The 9,478-nt window shown below is 51.7% G+C and overlaps 1 protein-coding gene across 15 annotated transcripts in view; it reads left to right on the top strand.

The window, feature by feature from the left end:
- The first annotated feature begins 5,135 nt into the window (after positions 1 to 5,135).
- DAPK2 (death associated protein kinase 2) overlaps positions 5,136 to 9,478 on the top strand; it is a 138,144-nt gene continuing 133,801 nt past the window's right edge. For 12 of the 15 annotated variants that reach the window (XR_010151729.1, XR_010151728.1, XM_063795123.1 and 9 more), the window contains exon 1: positions 5,155 to 5,332. The gene's annotated coding sequence lies outside the window, so the exon portion shown is untranslated. Of the gene's footprint in view, positions 5,333 to 9,478 lie in introns of all 15 variants that reach the window. The other 3 variants (XR_010151730.1, XM_063795125.1, XM_001157721.6) reach the window with 2 other exon arrangements.

Below are 9,478 nucleotides of genomic sequence, written 5' to 3'. Positions count from 1 at the left end.
AGGCATTTTGTTCCCAGGGTATTTCCTCTGCTTGGCTCTGAGTTCCTGCGGGCAGGGCCAGTGCCTCATTTCTTTCAGGGCCCAGCCCAGAGTCTGGCCCAATGGGCACCGAGAAAGGATTGAAGAATGAATGAAGTTGGAATTGAGCTGAACCTTGGATAGATAAAGGAGAAAAGAAGAAAGCATTTCAGAGACAGAGGCAGGAACAACATGGCTGGAAAGATAGGGCACACGTGACCGACTGTCCTGAGGGATAGAAGGATCTGGTTTGGGAGGGAGGTTGACATTTGTGCCAGTTCTCTCTCTCTCCCTCTTTATCTCTGTCTCTCTCAAACCTTTCCTATGGTCCTGAGCCAGTGCTCTCTCAAACATCTGCCACAGTGTTTGTGAGTCTGGTCCTCACATCAGCCCTGAGAAAAAGATGTAATTATTCCCATTTTATTGATGAGATAACAGAGGCTCAGAAAGTGGATGAGCAGGAATACAAATAGGCCTGTCTGATTCCCGAGCCTAAAGAAGAAGGTGGTTGGATATTGTAGCCCTAAAGGTGGGTATAGTTTGAGGGGTCCTGGCCACACAATGTGTCACCAGCCTCTGTCCTGAATAGAAGGCAATGGCATATGCATGGGTCATGATCCCATAGTGTAGGCCCTGTGCTGGCTCAGGTGGAAATAGGGGCCGTGAATGACAAGTGGTTTCATACCTGCAGCCCTTTACATGCACAGCTGCTCACACCCCATGTGCCCTGCCTCCCTTGCCCCACTGTGGACTTTTCTGTTCCTCCCGGTGATCCCTACTCTTCTTTCAAGTTTGAATCAAGCTTTCCTTTTCTCTGGAGGCTCCTTCTGGAGTAGATCTGACCTTTTATGGCATTGGGTCTTTGTTTGCCCCTACTCCAGCACATAACCCCAGGAGGTACTATTGAATGTTTGCGGAGTAAATGAGTGTGTACACATGTCCAGGAAATCCCTATCCCCCAGGTTCTCTAGAGAGAGGCAAGGCCTCCCATTCCCCAGCTCCTTCCTCTCTTCTCTCCTCCCCTTCCCTGCCCCATCCCTGTGGTGCTGAGTCCAGCAAGGCTACAGGCTGAAGCAGCTGCCTCTGGCTGCAAGAACCAGTGGGCCCGGGGGTGGGGGGGGGTAGCAGGAAAGGTTGCCAAACCAAGCCTGCTCCACACCTCCCATCTAGGAGGGCAGATGGCACAGGGCAGAGTGGGCATGGCTGGGAAGGGCTGAGAAGCCAGGCCACCAGGTCAGTTTGGGAAGAAGCAGCTTCCTGCCGGCCTTCCACCCAGTAGGCAAGCCCTCTGGGGAGGAATCACCTGTGCACTCCCTTGGCCGAGAGCCTGAGAGTCAGGACTTGACCCGTTGTCAAGAAGACTGCATTTCAGACTGCATTTGGCAATTCTCTGGGCCAGGCTAGGGGTGGGATGGGGCGCAGAGATGAATAAGATCCACTTCCTCCCCAGGGGAGCTTACTGCCAGACATTTAGGGAATAATAATAACAGTTAATAATCATTGCGGACTTTACCAAGTGCCAGACATTGATCGAATTGAAAAGTAACTGCATGCTCACAACAACCCAAGAGATAAATGCTACTATAAGCTCCATTTGACCTATGGGGATAATGAGGCACAGAGAGATCAAATAGCCTGCCCCAGACCACAGGGCACGTAAGTTGCATGCTGGGATGCCTGAGTGTGGGCCCAGGCAGTCTGGCATCAGAGTCTCTGCATTTAGCCGTCACACTACACATGCTGTAAGCCAACCCAGGTGCCATCTGCCATGGCCAACATGCAGCATCTTAATCCCCACCTTGCCCCCTTGTCAGGAGGTTTTTAGGCTCTGTAAACTTGCCAGGCACCAAAGTATGCTTTAGGATATCACCATGACTAGTGCCCTTTGCTGCCTGCCATGGTTACATCTTTATCTATGGGCTTGTATTCTCATCCCTGGGAAGCACAGCTCCTGTGACTCTACCATCTCACAGTCCCTTGGAATGTCTTTTACAAAGCAGGTACTCAGATGTGTTTGTCATTGAGGGGGTTGAGAATTTCCCTAGGTCTCTGTGACATGAACAGACTGGGTCTCAACCTGTGCACTGGGAATCACCTGGGGAGTTTAACAAAAACTGATACCCAGAACCCATCCTCAGAGGTTCTGATGTAATTGATGTAGGGTGCAGTCTGAGCATGGGGGATTTTAAGCACCCCATGTTATTCTCAGTTATTCTGATGTACTGCCTGGACTGAAAAGTTCCAGATTAACACTGTTTTAGAAATCTTGGAAGTTTCAGTTGAGGGAAGGCAGCAGAGGGAATAGCTTCAGAGACCAGTAGGCAAGATTCATGTCACAGCTCAGCCACTTACAAATTGGATGAGTTTGAGCAAATCAAATTTCCCAAGCCTCAGTTACATCATCTGTAAAAGAGGATAATGACATCCCCCTAGAAGTGAAGCACTTGAAGTAAGATTATTGAGCATCTACTAAGTGCCAGGTGCTTGGGTGCTCTTAGGGGACAATAGAAAACAAGACAGCTATGGCCCCTTGTGATATTTACCTTCCTTAATTCAGTTTAAGAAATGTTTACTGGGTTTGGGATATCAAGCACTGTATGGGTTCAAAGATGGACAAGAAATTGTACTTGCCCTTGAGAAAAGGAGAAGTAGACACTAATTAAAATAGAGGAAGGAAGATGACAAGAGAGGTACCAACCAAGAGTGGTGAGGTTCAAAGGAGAGAGGTATTTAGAGGGCAGACCAGGGAAGTTTCTGTGGAAGACATGATACTTTAGAAGGCTCTTAGAGGATAGATAAGATTTTGTAGAATGGGATGAAGGGTAGTGGAAACGAACAAAAGCATGGAGGCAGGAACAGCCAATAATCCAACCTGGCAAAAGAGCTGGATGTGCATGCAGAGGAGGGAAGGGAATGTGCATACACAGCAGGAAAATAAGGGTTGGGGCCTTAAATGCTAGGGTGAGGCATTTACACTCGATTTGGTCAGCCATGGGAACCTTGCAGGGACTGGAACTGAGTTGGATAATTCTTAGCTCTTAATACCTGGACTGCCTCTGGCTTCATTCTGGAATTTGTGTCTTCATTGCCACTGTCCTTGGGGCCTCCCCTTTTCTGCTGATGGCCACCTTGGTCCTGTGTTCAGTGCCCTGTCACTGCCCTCAGGTGAGGGTCTGATGAACTCACCCAACCTTAAGCATAAGATGCATCTCCAGATGGTACCTTCCTAGATAGTTGCATTCTGGCAGGTACAGTGGAAGGGGCACCAGACTGAATCTGGAGGAGGCCTGGTTCTAATCCTAGCTCTGCCTCTCACCAGCTATGTGTTGTTGGGCAAGTCACCTCCCTTCTCCGAGCCTCAGTTTCCTCATCTGAAAAGTGGCCAGGGTCAATTGACAATGACCCTTCCAGCTGCAATGGACTCTGACTAACTTGTCAATTGCTAAACTCAAGAATGTCTCTTTTGACTCATGCAAGGGGCTGCTGCTGCTGACAATGAGGTATTAAGCATGAGGCTCAAGGGAAAGAGATGGAGAGGCCACATGTAGGTGATCAGCAGGGTCAGCTGAACCCAGCCTTGGATTCATCACAGCCCAGGTACTGGGTATGAGAATGGAGAAACCTCCAGATGATTTCAGCCCCCAGCTATTCAGGTGTTCCCAGTTGAAATCCCAGACACTGCAGAGCAGAAATAAGCCATACACACTGTGCTGTCTGAACTTCTGTCCCTCAGAATGCATGAACATAGCGAAACTGTTGTCCTGTGCCACCAAGGCTGGTAATGGTTTGTCACCAGTGATAGGTAAATGGAAATGGAGGAAGAGGTGTTTAGGGATAGTTTGGTGGGAGACTTCTCATGTTGGTGAAACTTCACCAGTGGGTGTCATTCCCTTAGGTCCACTGACATCAGAAACCACCTCTAGTCTTGGATATTACTCTATATATCATGCTGCTCTTAGGAGAGGAGGCTCGCTGGCTGCGCTGTTCTGAATTATTGTGAAGTTTATAAACAAGGAACTCTTTGCCGAGGATGTCCTGGACCCGGAGGCACTGCTCAGCTGGGGGCGGGGTCCATCTGTATTTGTCCCAATGTCCAAAAGGCTGAAGGGTGTGTGTGTGCTCACACTGGTAGAGGTCCTCTAGGTGCATCTTACACACTCCATCTCATCTCAGCCCCACCATAGCTTCATTAGGAGCTACCGGAAGGAGCGTTTCTCCCACTTTACTGATGAAGAAAGAGCCATGCCCAAGAACACACATGCGGAGTGGCAGGGCAGGGCTTTGAACCTGGTGGTAGGACTCTGAATCTAAGGCCCTTTTGAGGAGCCCCATGGGTGACTTAGGGATGGAAATTCCAGGGGTTGGAGGGGTCCTCATTTGCTTCCTCTAAACAGCCTCTTGTTTTGAAATAAGACAAATGAACTTGGCTTAAGTTCTGTTTTCCCTTCCTTCCTCCCTTCACCCCCTCACTCTCATTCCTTTTTTCCTCAGGGATTTTTTGGCAGAGGGCAGAGAGAGGAACCCATTCCCAAGTCCTCTATTAGAGAAGGCGTGATGGTGAGATGGGGGCTTCACTCAGCAACCGTGCCAGGACAAAGGGCAAACGAGGGCAGGCCGCTCTCAGGCTGGGTCGGGGGCAGTGAGGAGCAGAGCGGCCCTTCTCATCGCAGCCCCCACCTTGCTGTACGCTGTGGGCTTGAGGTTTCCAGGAGAGTCTGCGGTGTAGGGAGCGCTCTGGCTGGGAGGGAGGAGACGGCCTATTCCTCAGTGGGGCTTCCTCGCTCACGGTGTGTATGGTGGGGAGAGGAGCACACAAGTACCATTTTCTGAGGACTGTGCCAGACCATGTCATACGTATAAGCTCATTCAAATCGATTTCCAGATAAGGCCGGGGGTGGGTAGCCGACTTGCCCAAGGCCACGCAGCATGTGCGCGGTAGAGCCGGTAGGGACGCGCAGAGGGTCTTGCTACCGACTCTCCCCGCTCTCCCGGGAGTCTGGGAGCCCTGAGGTGTCCCCTACCCGGCCGGGAAGCTGGGCTCTCGCCCCGGTACTGTCCGGAGGGGGCTCCAGCAGGGGGCGCCCCGGGCCCCGTCCCGGGCAGCCGGGCGCGCCTCCAGCCGGCGCCTGGGACGGGGCTGGCCGCTCCTCCCCCTCGGCTCCTCGGCTGCTCGGCGGGCGGGCGCCGGGCGCTCTGGGAGGAGAAGACTGCAGGGCCGAGCCCAGCGCACCCCGCCGCGTCCCCCGTTCCCGCCGTGCCCGCCGCTCCCACCGCGCCTGCCGCGGCCGCGACCGCGGCAGCTCAGCCTCCCGCCGTGAGTAGTACCCGTCTGCGGGCTCGACGGGCGGGACGGGGCGCGCGTCCTGACGGCAGCAGCGCCCGGGTCTGGGGCTGGCGGGGCGAAGAGATCCGGGGCACTCGCTCGCAGATCCCGGGCCCGCCGCCCCAATGCCTGACGCCGTGGCCCGGGGCATTGTGGCCGGCACCCGAGCGCGGGAGCTGCCCGCTGCTGCCCTGGGGCGCCCTCCGGAGCCTGGCACTTTGACCTGGGAGACAGGGTAGAGGCGGCGGGCAGAGCCAAGCACCCAGCAGGGAGATGGGAGACGGACGTCCATCGAGTTAGGCCCCCTGGAACGGGCAGAGCACGCCCGGCTCCCGGCCAAGTCTTCTCAGCTTGGGCTGACTCTCTCACCTCTTGCTCCCGCCTGGCACAAGGATGTGATGCGAGGAGGGTGCTCAGATGTCTGAGCTTCCTCTGGGGCTGAATGAAGCTGGGGTCCCCGCCATCAGGCGCCCCGGCCTGGGGTAGAGCTAGGGTGGGCGTGGGGGCGGCCAGCAGGTGTGCTGCAGGTTGGGGTGGAACGGCTTGGAAGGGCGTTGCCAACAGTTGACTAGGACTCTGGGCTAGGCATTTTGGAGGTCCCAAGGCTTGCATAGGTCTGGCTAACCCTCACCGTAACTCTGCACGGTGGAAATTGGTATTCTTACTTTACAAAAGAGAAAACAAGGTCCAGAGAGGTGAGCCTCGTTGAGGCCGTGCAGGTAATGGTAAGGCAGTTGTGCACACTGGAGGAGAGGGCACCATAGCTGGCTGCCTCGGGGGCAAGCGGGCAGGGGCAGGGACAGCGCCTGACATCTTGTATCCTGGAATCCTGTGGAGGGCAGCCGCTCTGGTTTCTGACACTGCGATTCCCAACTGCCTCTGTGGAAGATATTCCTGGGAGAGTCCTGTTGACCTAAGAGGCCCTGGTGCCTTGGCCTCTTCACAGCAAACTTCACAGCCCTGTCCTTCCCCAAACCGCTCATCTCCCAAGATGTTTTTTGAGCACCCTCAAGTGGCACCATTGATGATTCAGCACCTTCAGAGGAGACTTGGGCAGAGGGGTCAGGGGTGTGTGGATGTGGCTGGAGGTCTGCTCCTCTGGGGTAAGTTCCTGGCTGGCAGGAATGAGACCCGCACTGACCCTGCCCACCTCCTTGAGGCCTCCCGATTTGTTAGCTGTGGGGTGAACAAGCAGGCTTCCCAAGGGAGCTGGATCTTTGCCAGAGAGACCAAGTTTTTCTTGTGTCAACTCAGGCAGGTGGCTGACCTTCTGTGGGCCCCAGCTTCCTCATTGGAGACTGTGATGGGTCAAAGCCTGGAATGTAGAGAGGAGCTCTGTAATGCCGGAGCCCCATCCCTTCTGTTGGCAGCCTCTCCAGAGCCTGAGTGTGATGATTCCTAATGGGGGTGTGTGTAATGAGACAGTCGTGTGTGTTTTGCCCAACCATTGCCTGCCCTCTTGCTGTGGTCCTGTTTCACTCACTTGCACTTGGTAAGGTGGGATGAGGAACTGAGAGAGTTCACTTTGCAGAGTGAGCTGGGCCAGTGGTGGAGAGGGCTTCTTGAGTGTTGAGAGTTTCCTATGAGGTGATCTTCCAGCCCTAGACACCTCCTCCTAGCTTGTCCCTCAGGAGGCCACTGACTTTGCCAACCCTGGTGACATCTTGGAGGAGTTGGGGTGGCTATCAACAGAAGAAGCCCTGGGAAGAGGAGCGGGATGGGTCACCTGTATGATGCTCAGTGAGTCCCTTCCCCTTTCTGGATCTCAGCTTCCTCTTGTAAAAACAAGTGGGTTAGACCAGACAGCAGTGGTTTTCAAACTTCTGTTTCACAGTGAATTCTTACCCAGAACGCCAACATACAGTATGGATAACATGGAACTGCTCTGGCTTCCCCTTCTCACCCTGGTGATCCTGAAGCAGTTCTAAAAATCCCTAAATAGATGATGTATGGGGTTCTAGGAAATCTGTGGTAGCCCCCTGAAGTGTTGCCTGGTATTAGAGTTGTAGGCAGGAATTTGAATTCCAAGGACTCCATCAGGAGAAACATGGGCATTAAGGTGGGTATCATCCTGGGAGCATCTGGAGCTGATGGCCTGTGCTTCTGGCCAAAAGTTGTAACTGTGTCCCTCCCCTCTGACATGTGATTTCAGCTTTTCGAGGCTGGAAAGGTCCTTGTGCCTCTGGCTCCTTATCTGGGTCCTAGCTGGTGACTATAATTCCACTTCAGTTTCACCCCTTTAGTTTGTTTCTAAACTGGTAAAATGCAAATTCGCCTTAGGAGAGGTGTTAGGAAAGTGCTTGAAGTGGCTATCAGTTGTTTTACCTGATGAGCATCTGAGCAGCGGCCTTGAGAAAGGAGGCTGGGGAACTAGGTTAAAATCAGCCAACACTTATATAGTGCCTACTGTGTACTAGCCTACGACAAGGGGACAGAGGTAGGAATGTCACAATTCTTGCCCTTATGGGGCTCCAAGTCACAAAGAGGAGGGAAGGAATTCACGTTATCCAGGGACCGTTTAAAACATTACACGTGGGTTATCTCATTTGTCTCACATTAGTCTCATTTTAAAAAATTATGTAAAATTTTGATCACATACAAAATCATCCCATATATCCATCTAACTACCACCCAGATCAGGAAACAACATTGCTGGCACTCTGAAGCCTCCGAAGCTCCCCTTCCAACTATCCCCTGAGTGAGGGGATAGCCACTCTGCTGACGTCTAGCACCATGCATTAATTTTACCTAAATGGGATCACACAGTATGCAGTCTTTTGTGTCTGTCTACTTCCATTCAACATTATGTTTCTGAGATTCGTCCATGTTGTTGCAGGTAGCAGTAGTTTGTTAATTCTTATTCCTGTATAATGATTCCATTGTATGGGTATATAGTACCTCAATTTGTTTATCCAGTCTTCTATTGATAACCATTTGGTTGTTTCCAATTTTTAGGTATTACTAATAGTATTGCAGTGACCATTCTAACGTGGATCATTTGGGAAAACATCTGCATGCATTTCTCTTAGATATGTCCAAAGAAATTGCCGAACAGTTTTCCAAAGTGGTGGTCCCAGTGTATACCCCTCCCAGCAGTGTTTGAGAGCTCTAGTTGCCGCACATACTCACCAACACTAGACATTGTCTTACGTTCATTTTCCATGGAAGGAATGTGAAACTCAAAAGTTATCCTGTGCTCAGCTAAGCACAATGTGCCAGTAAGTGACAGAGCTGGGATTTAAACCCAGGTCTGTATGATGACTATGGAATCAATTCTCTCCCTCTGGGTTAGACATAAACATAAGCCAGAATATGATCAACTTGAACCCTAAAAATGTATGAAGAGCACTCTGGGAGAACTTGAAGAGGTGGAGAATTGTCATCTGCTTTTGGGAGGGCAAGGATCATGGAGGCACACAGAGACGGTAGCATTTGGCTAGGTCTTGTGGGAAGTGGGTAGTTATGCCCACTCTCCAGAGCTTTCCAGCTGGGCCTCCCCTGGCAAGGGCCCCACTTCAGCCGAGATATAGCAGGGATGAAAGTTTTAGGGGAATGGGAAAGGTCAACTTTGGCTGGAATATAGGATATATAAGGGAGGGGGCAAAGGCTGGAAAGATGAGCGAAAGCCTAACTGGTGGGCCTAGTTTGTCCCTAAGGGGCTCACCCCTAACCCTGGCCACCCAGGATATAGAGCCCAAGGCAGAGGCTCACCATTTTGCTGGGAACTGGGGCTTCTTTGAATCCTGCTCTCAGCAAATGGAGCTGGCCTCTCACCAAATGGGAAATCTTAGCTGTTCCTGGGACCACTCTCAGGGTTTCTGCCAACAGAATTTTTTTGGAGTTTCCTGCTTGCTCCTAGCTGTGTGAAATTGGTAACCCCACCCTGCAGGACCTGACCCAAATTGTTTATTTGGAAGGAATTTTTTTTTTTTTTTCAGTGAAAAGAAGATGGTAGATAGCACTCCCTTTACTCCCTGGGCCAGTCTCGGGAGATTTGCCAGGATGTTGGGGATGAGGGGCGTCGAGCTTCTGATTATGGTCAAGCTAAACTTGCTAGAGGGCTCCCTGACATGGGTTAAATCACAGTAATAATCATCTTTCTTATTTGTACAGTAGTTTATATCCTTATCCCCGCAT

Source organism: Pan troglodytes, chromosome 16 (genome assembly GCF_028858775.2).
Source record: "Pan troglodytes isolate AG18354 chromosome 16, NHGRI_mPanTro3-v2.0_pri, whole genome shotgun sequence".
Classification (NCBI taxonomy): Eukaryota; Metazoa; Chordata; class Mammalia; order Primates; family Hominidae; genus Pan; species Pan troglodytes.
This window is presented reverse-complemented; position numbering and strand designations above follow the sequence as displayed.